Genomic DNA, 9,314 nt, shown 5'->3' with positions numbered 1-9,314 from the left:
GCCACCTTAGGTGTACGTGGCCTTAGCCACTTGAGCCACAGGCGCCCAGCCAATGAGCATTTTTTCATATGTCTGTAGGCCGTGCACCTGTCTTCTTTGGAAAAGTTTCTTTTCAAGTCCCTTGCCCACCCTGAGATGGGATCACTTGTTCTTTTCTTCCTAATACATTTGCATTCTCTGTGGATTCTGGTTATTAAACCTTTGTCAGAGACATAACCTGCAAATAACTTCTCCCATTCTGAGAGTTGTCTGCTTGCTTTACTTACTGTGTTCTTGGCTGTGCAGAAGCTTTTTAGTTTGATCAGGTCTCAATAATGTATTTTTGATGCTGCTTCAGTTACCCAGGGGGTCCCTCTCATAAAATATTCGCCCAGGCCAATTTCTTCAAAAATTTTCCCTGCACTTTCTTCTAGTATTTTATAGTTTCATGTCTTAAGTTTACGTCTTTAATCCAGTGAGAGTCTATCTTAGTTAATGGTGAAAGGTGTGGGTCCAGTTTCAGTCTTCTGCAGGTCGCCAGCCAGTTCACCCAGCACCATTTGTTAACTAGGGAATATTTTCCCCAGTCAATGTTTTTAACTGGCTTGTCAAAGATCAAATAACAGTAAGTAGCTGGATTCATCTCTTGGTTCTCTAATTTGTTCCATACATCTACCTCTCTGTTCTCATGCCAATACCATGCTATTTTGATCACTATGGATTTATAGTATAGTCTGAGATCTGGTAGCGTGATTCCTCCTGCTTTGTTTTTATTTTTGAGTAATGTCTTGGCTATTCATATAAAACCAAGTATTATTTTTTTTTGAGATCTTTACAGTATGACAGTGGAGCTTTAATAGGCATTGCATTAAAATTGTATATTGCTTTGGGTAGTATGGACATTTTAACAATGTTAATTCTTCCCAGCCATGAGCATGGTATGTTTTCCACTTGTTAACATCTTTAGCTATTTCTTTTCTTAGAGTTTCATAGTTCTCTTTATAGAGATATTTCATGTCCTTTGTTAGGTAAACTCCCAAAATTTCATCTTCTTTGGCGCTACTGTAAATGGAATAGAGTCCTTGACTGTTTTTTCAGCTTGACTATTGTTGGTATATATAAAGGCTACTGATTTATGAGTGTTGATTTTGTAACCTGGGACACTGCTGTATTCCTTGATCACTTCTAAGAGTTTTGTAGTAGAATCACTGGTGTTTTCCAGATATACAATTATATCATCTGTGAAGAGTGAAAGTTTGATGTCTTCTGACCCTATATAGATACCCTTGATTGCCTTTTCTTCCCTAATTGCGATGGCTAAAACTTCCATTACAATGTTAAAGAGCAGTGGAGACAATAGGCAACCTTGCCTGGTTCCTGATCTAAGTAGAAATTATTTCAATTTAACTCCATTCAATATGATATTGGCTGTGGGTTTGCTGTAGATGACCCTGCAGATGCTTTTTTCTTTTACATACTATTGATTTCTCACAGCAGTGTGGGACTTAGGCTTCTCTGGAGGAAGGTCATGGCCAGAGGGAATACACAAATAAATAATAAAAGCATTCATCAAGCACATGAGCACCAGATGTCTCTGCATGAATCACAGTTGTTAACACCTCCAGAGTGTTTGAGCAAATCCAATATTACAAGGAACAATCCTGTAGGGAAACTAGGCCTATGAGAGAGCTTAACCTGAAATGTGAGCTAGGCAGTGATGAAACTGGGGTTTCAAAGTCATATTTTCTTCCAGATCCAAACTTTTTGCCTTTAAAGACCATGATATATTCGAGAAATAATAGAAGTTAATAAAGATTAATTAGAATTTCAGGGATTTGGGTGAACCTGTAGAAAAGCTACTCATTGTGCACTTATAAGTAACAGAGAAGTCTATGGGTTCATATACAGTAATAGAATACATGACAGACCCCACATACAACAGTGGTGCCATAAGATTATAACACCATATTTTTATTGTACCTTTTCTATGTTTAGGTATGTGCAGATAAATAAATACTCACTTGTGTGATATAGTTCCCTGGGGTATATAGCATAGTGACATGCTGCACGGATTTGCAGCCTAGAGCAAGCAGCTACACTGACCACACAACTATGATGTTCCCACAACAAAATCACCTAATGGCTTGTTTCTTGGAATGTAGCTCTATTATTAAGTGACACATAACTGTTTATTTTTTCTCTTATGCATCAGGAAAAACCAGCAGGCTGACTGGGTTTATTCACAGAAGAGTAAGAACGTGACTGGATGTACTGAGTTCAGAACCAATCCCCAAAACCAAGACTGCCCATAGGAGCCTCTGTTGAAATCTCTCTGCAGCTGTCTGTCAGGAGAAAATCCACCCTGAAGAGAGAAAGAATTAATGCATCCAAGTTCATCTAGGATAGCTCAGTATCACTGCCTTCCCAGATTTCAGATAGGCAGGAAAGAGCTGTGGTGACCACACTCACATCCAGTGCACAGGGGCACAAAGGCTGCCTTTGGGGCTATCACATGTACTCCCAAAATATGTACAACTGCTGTAAGTCAATCAGAAAGAACCTGTCAATAGTATATCAAATGGAGAAAAGTCAACTATAAATCTCAATTCAGATGTCAATTATTCATATAAACTTTTCATATAAGCATACAATAGTTTTATATTTTTTTAAAAAATAGTAAAGCCTTTTCTAAAGAAGATCATTGGTGAACATATTGAGCTTCAGTAGAATGTTGGGAAGGAAGAAGCACTATGCACACAAAAGCTACCTTTGGGGTGCAAGGCCAGCTGGCTGTGAACACCACATAAATAGCATCCATGTCAGAGATTTTGAGCCCTGGGCAACCTAGGGCCCTTTTCTTGGTAATATTTTAGAAGAATGGAGGTGCCAACACTGGGTTATGGAGCCAGGAGACAAAGAGTGTGAAGAGTGTCTAAGCCCAAGGTTACAGTTATCCCCAAGACCAAATCACCTCTACCCTTGCCTACATTTGGCAGCACACACCAATAAACTCCCACTTGCAGATTAGGTCAGTAAATTTAGGTTTTTCACTTGCAAACAAAGACACATGCACACACTCACACACCCACACACCAATACATTCATCGCTCATGACCCTACAACAACCCTGGGGACATTAGTAACATTTTTGCTATTTGGGGATGAAAAACCACTTTTCAGATATTAATACCTTAAGTAACTTAGCAAACAGCAAGCAGGATCTGAATCAAGGTCCTCTCATGATGTATCACATTTCCCTAGACTATGTCATTGAATTCAACAATTCTATAAACATAAAGTTTATGTGTATTGAAAAATGTAGATTGTGACATATATATTATCCTCATTCCTCCGTTACCATGAAAGGAACAAGGAAAATGTTTCTTGAATAGCTGCCACAAACTAAGTGCTTTTGAACACATTAGGTCATGATCCCCACCAGCGAGCCAGTGAATCCTCTGTTTCAGATGAAAGCGCTAAAATCCAGAGAGTATAATTAGCCATTGTCCTTGGCCATCCGTAAATAGCAGCACTAGCATACAAACGACTTCTGACTGGAACTCTGATGTTCCTTCTCTCTAGTGCAGGACTAAATTATTTGACACAAGTTCATAATTCAAGGTACTAGCATTGACCTTGTGCCCTCTACCCAGGGAGGAAGAGAGAGCGTATGAGAAACTAACCAGCCTCTAGAACAGTGGTTTTCAACCTATGGGTCGCTACCCACGGGAAGTGTATTAAAGGGCTGCGGCATTAGGAAGGTTGAGAACCACTGCTTTAGAACAACTTTCCACATTCAAACTTGTTTCCATGGTGGAAACTATCACAGCATTTCTAAGCAATTACCTAAAGCTCATCTGAGAGCTGCTCAAGAGCTTCTTTAATATTCATCAACAACAATCAGTTTACAAAAACAAGAAAAAGAGTCAGCGCTAATGAACCACTTAATTTGTGTGGTGCATTAAATGCGCTGGATAAACATTGGTAAGAACTGATTGTAGAACACAGCTGGAAGGTCGGTCCAGGTGTTTTGTTTTGGAATCTACTGGGTTAAATAAAGTGCATTATTAATAATTCTTACATGAATTTAACCTGTTTCTTTTTAGTTTTTCAAATATAGCTACTAGAGAATTTTAATTACATATGAATTAAAGAATTCTAATGTAGAGAATTTTAATTATATTTTTATCGGACAGCACTTCTCTAGCACATAACTTTCAAAACCTAAAAATTATTACATCATTAACATTTCCTAAGCAATCATATGAGTTTAAAAACATTTCAGGTTCACACTGAAGCGAAGCAGGTCTGGGAGAAACTTTTGTGCCAGGTAATTGGAATAAACTGGGGAGCTGGCTTAGGGCAAGAAAAAAGGGCAGCTAAGAGGAGATAGGTTTGTTTGGGAGGTTGGTTTGTTTGTGTTTGTTTTGCAGTGTTTTGATTTTTTTAAGAAACAGACTTGCTGCCTCAGCTTCCTGAGGAGCTAGGATTACAGTCTCCAGCCCTGAAGCAGTTTCAGAGCTTTACAGTCAAGGAGGTGAAATGTGTAACTCAGAAGGTGCTTGCGTTAGAACACAAAGTCATAGGGTCTTCATTCTTCTGTTCTTCCTTGTGTCTGTGGTGTGGTCTTCTCTGCCTCTCCTGTCTATATGGCAGGAATGACCAGGATTCCTGAGATTCACCTACTACAGCTAGAGCCTCCCACAGAGTGAGAGGCTGCATTCTGGCTTCTCCTGCTCTCCACCTGGCCTGTGTGGAGAACAGGAGTTCCAGAGAATAGGGCACCAAGAGCTGAGAACTATGAGGGAAAGATCCCAGAACAGGACACAAAGGGGATGTGTCACCTGCATGGCAGTGCTGAACCTCCGTCTCAGCTGGAATCAGGTCATCATGGAAAGAGCCTAGGAAGACCCACTTTTTCTGGACATAGATAGGAAGATACAGGAGCCAGAGAAAGGCCTCCAGGAATCCCAGAGCAGACCAGGGAGAACCCGGAGCACAGTGAGAACAGAGGCCAAGAGAATGACATGTCTCAACACTTCACCACATCTGAAGGAGAGAAACAGACTGAAACAAATGAGCAAAGAAGGCTAAATAGTTAAATGCAGCTCCCAAGCCTCCCTTTTCCAGGAACTGACATAACTTCTGTTTGTCTGACTACATGGAGTTGTGGTTAGGAACAGATTTCTGAGGGCTTGGTTGGGTTTCAATGTTTTCCAGTGTCTGGTAAAAACAGAACTATGAAAGTTAATTATTCAAAGACTGTTGCTTGAGTATTGAAAGAGAAGCATTTTAAAATACTGATATATTATTCTTTCATATTATTATTTTACCTAAAAAGTTACTCTAAGTAAAACCAAATTTTCAACTACCAATGTAAACATTTTAACTAGTCTTCCTTGTTTCTCTAAAGCCAGTTCTAGATGTTGCAGTTTTGGAAGAAGGTGGGGCAGAGGAAGAGGGGAAGAACACACCACAGATGAGGAGGAAGTTTAAGACGGCTATGCATGTTCTTATTGAATATACGAGGTGATTACTATAACTGCTTGCTTCCTTTGGCTGGGAAGATTTTCCAGAAAGTGTAACCTATTGAGAGAGGTTAGAATTTATCCTTAGAAGCTATTTGCATTTGGTTTTTGAAGTCTTGAAGCAATGTGTATGTCCAGGTGTCTCTCTTATTTATACCTAAAACAGTCTTATCATACATGTTTTTTATTTTCTTAAGAGGATGTAATTCTAATGTAGTTTCATTTACTCGGATTCAGACAGAAATATAGAAATTAAAAAGGGGATCCTAGACTTCTGCTTCTGGCCAAGATAGACTAACAGGGACCAGATTTATGCTCCTGCCTAAACAACAACAACAAAATCCGATTTTTTAAAAAAGGTTTCAAGATACTGGATTTAGGCAACAAAGGACAGTGATCCCTAAGAGATTGCCCCATCTTGTGGCCCTGAGACAATTTCCAGGCTGTGGTGCAGAGCAGGGAACACAGCACAGCCTGGTGGATCTGTGAGTTGCAGAGACAGAGGTGGGAGTCCGGAATGACCAAAGCAGCTAGAATCCATAAGACTGAATCCCAGAGAAGAGAGAACACTGGACGTCTGCAGAGAATCACCCTTGAACAGTCATCATAGCACCTACCAACTATCACATTCATGTGAGGATAATCACCAGAGATCAAGAGAAGAACCACCTGACAGGATCAGAGGTTAACAGAGCTCACTTAGGGCCAGGAATGGTGCTTTTCCCATCAGTAAGACTGGAAAACCTCAAAATTCATGGGACATTGGGTAGGAAACAATTAGACTGAACACTCTTCTGGTCCTGCCAAATTAATCCAGAAAGTCCCAAAAGGATCAAATCATTTCAAGTATCCTAACTGTGTGACAAAGCTCTAAAATGTTTACATGAATACAAAAAGCATGTTTACATGCCCCCAAAGGTGAAATTCTGGCATTCAGTCAAAAATTACCAGGTAAGCAAAGAACCAAGAAAATATAACCTATGATGAGGAGGAGAAAAATCAATTAAAACCAACTCAGATGTTAGAATTTGAAGACAAGGACATTAAAATAGTTATTATAAGTGTATTACATATGTTCAAAAAGTTTAGTGGAGATGAGGAAGATATCAGAAAGATTCAAATCAAGCTGCTACAGATGAAAACTCTCCTCAAAGAAGCTGACTTTATCTCAAACACAGGATGGCAGAGTTCAAACTTAAGAGTACTCTTAAAAACAGTGGAGATTTTAGGCAATCAAGAGAGCACATCCATTAGAGTAACAAGTTAGACAAAAAGCTAGCTAGTTTACTAGAGAGAACTACAAAAAAAAAAAAAAGAAAGAAAAATGACCAGAAAGAACTCTCCTGGGATCAGAACAAACCTCAAAGACTGGCCTCAAAAACTAGGGGGCCTGAATTTAATAGGATCAGACCATGAGGCACTAAATCCTCGGAATAATGTTGGAAACCGGAGAGTACTCAAGGGGCAATTAGTAGAGCCTAAGGGCTGGTTTTGATTCCAACAGAAATAGTCAGCTTAACTGGAAGACTCAAGGGAAGAGACAGTTGGGAGCACCCTGCTAAACCACTGAGGTCCCAAAGTGATTGTGTCCATACACTGGCTGTGCCCTCTGAAGAATGACAGCAGAAACCTCACCCTGTGAGGGAAGCAGATTTCACTGAAATAGTATAGCCACGTCACCAAACAAATGAACAGCAACAAGCTGTGGGTGGAAAGGGGAAGGGATTATCCAGAATTGCTACAGTATCTCAAAATCCATTTTTTTCCAATAAAAATTATAATTTAAGGGTAAAAAAATCCGGTGAAGTATAAGCCATAAAAAGGGGAAAAGGAAGATAATATAAACTATCTGTGACAAGGCACACATATCAGATTTAACAGGTAGATTCCAAAGCAGCCATTATAAATATTTAAAGAACTGAAGAACATCATGTTCAAAGAAGTAAAGGAAGCCATGATGACAACATCTACTCAAATAGAGACTGTAAATAAAGGGATAGAAAATATAATACTAAAAAAAAAAATCAATCTATAGATTCAACATAATCTCTGTTAAGATGCTAACTAGCTTCTTTGCAGAAATTGACAAGGTGATTCTAAAATTCATCTAGAAATGTAAAAGACCCATAATAGGCAAAACAATCTTTAAAAAAGGACAAATTGGGGAACATCTCACTTCTAAATTTTAAGACTTACGATGATACAGAAATTAAGACAGTGTGACACTGGAATAAGAATAGACATATCCATCTTAAGGATAATTCAATGAATTAGAATTTCGAGTCAAAAAATAAGCCCTGTAATTTATGGTCAATTGTGCCTTAGCACAAGGGTGCTAAGACAATTAAATAGAAAAAGAATGGTCACTTCAACACACAGTGCTGAGAAAACTAGATTTCCATACACAAGAGTGGCATCGGGGGAGGCTCCCGTAGTTCAGTGGGTAAGTGCTGACCACATACACCAAAGCTGGTGGGTTCGAACCCGGCCTGGGCCAGCTAAACAACAATGACAACTGCAACAAAAAATAGCCCGGCCTTGTGGTGGGTCCCAGCTACTTGGAAAGCTGAGGCAAGAGAATCGCTTAAGTCCTAGAGTTTGAGGTTGCTGTGAGCTGCAACGCCGCAACACTCTACCAAGGGTGACATAGCAAGACTCTATCTCAAAAAAAAAAAAAAAAAAAAAAAATTGGACTCTTTCTTCACACTATACACAAAAATGTACTCAAAGTACTTCATAGACCTAAGTGTAAGAACTAAAATTATAAAATGCTTAGAAGAAAATAAAAAAGTAAAAATTTTCACTGTGGGTTTCTAGACCAATGCACATCATAATAAAATTGATCAGAACCAGAAATACAAAGCAAAAGGTAAAAACAGCCAAGGGAAAAAAAGATATATTCCATACAGAGCAACAAAAATAAGAACAATAGCAGATTACTTGAGGTACAACACTGCAAGCCAGAAGATAGTTTGGTAACATGTTTAACAACTTAGAAGGAAAAAAATTGTTAATCAAGAATTCTATGCCCAATAATACTATCTTTTAATAATGCATATGAAATTAAGATATTTTAAGATATACAAAAGTCCCAGCATACCTGTAGGTGGGACTACAGGCACATACCACCACGCCCAGCCAGTGTTTTTAATTTTTGTAGAAACAGAGTCTCACACTTGCTCAGGCTGGTCTCAAACTCCTGACCTCAAGAAATCCTTCTGCCTTAACTTCCCAAAGTGCTATGATTACAGACATAAGCCACCATGCCTAACCATATTTTCACAATGTTATCTATTCATTTTAATATATAAAGCATGCACATGCTAGATATAAAGGGAACAAAACTATTGTTAATCATGGAAGCTGGGTAATGGATACATGTGAGTTCTCTACACTGTTCTCTGTACCTGTGTATACTCTAAAATTTTTCATGATAAGTTTTTTAAGATTTAGAAAAACCCAAGCTGATAGTAGGTAGAAATTTGGGTCTACACGAAGGAATGGAGTACCAATTATAGTTTATTATATCTGTAAATATATAACATTTTGTTACTACTGAAATAAATTTTAAAGGTAAATGCCATTTAAACAAAAATAGTAACATGTCACAGAAAATATGACATATATGAAAGTAAAATGTTTGACAACAGGCTTGGCACCCATGGCTCAACCGGCTAAGGCGCCAGCCACGTACACCTAAGGTGGCAGGTTCGAATCCCCAGCCCGGACCCACCAAACAACAATGACGGCTGCAACCAAAAAATAGCCGAGCGTTGTGGCGGGCGCCTGTGGTCCCAGCTACTTGGG

The sequence above is a fragment of the Otolemur garnettii genome, unplaced genomic scaffold (genome assembly GCF_000181295.1).
Source record: "Otolemur garnettii isolate 467f Iridium unplaced genomic scaffold, OtoGar3 scaffold00193, whole genome shotgun sequence".
In the NCBI taxonomy this organism is placed as follows: domain Eukaryota; kingdom Metazoa; phylum Chordata; class Mammalia; order Primates; family Galagidae; genus Otolemur; species Otolemur garnettii.
Note: the sequence above shows the minus strand (reverse complement) of the source record.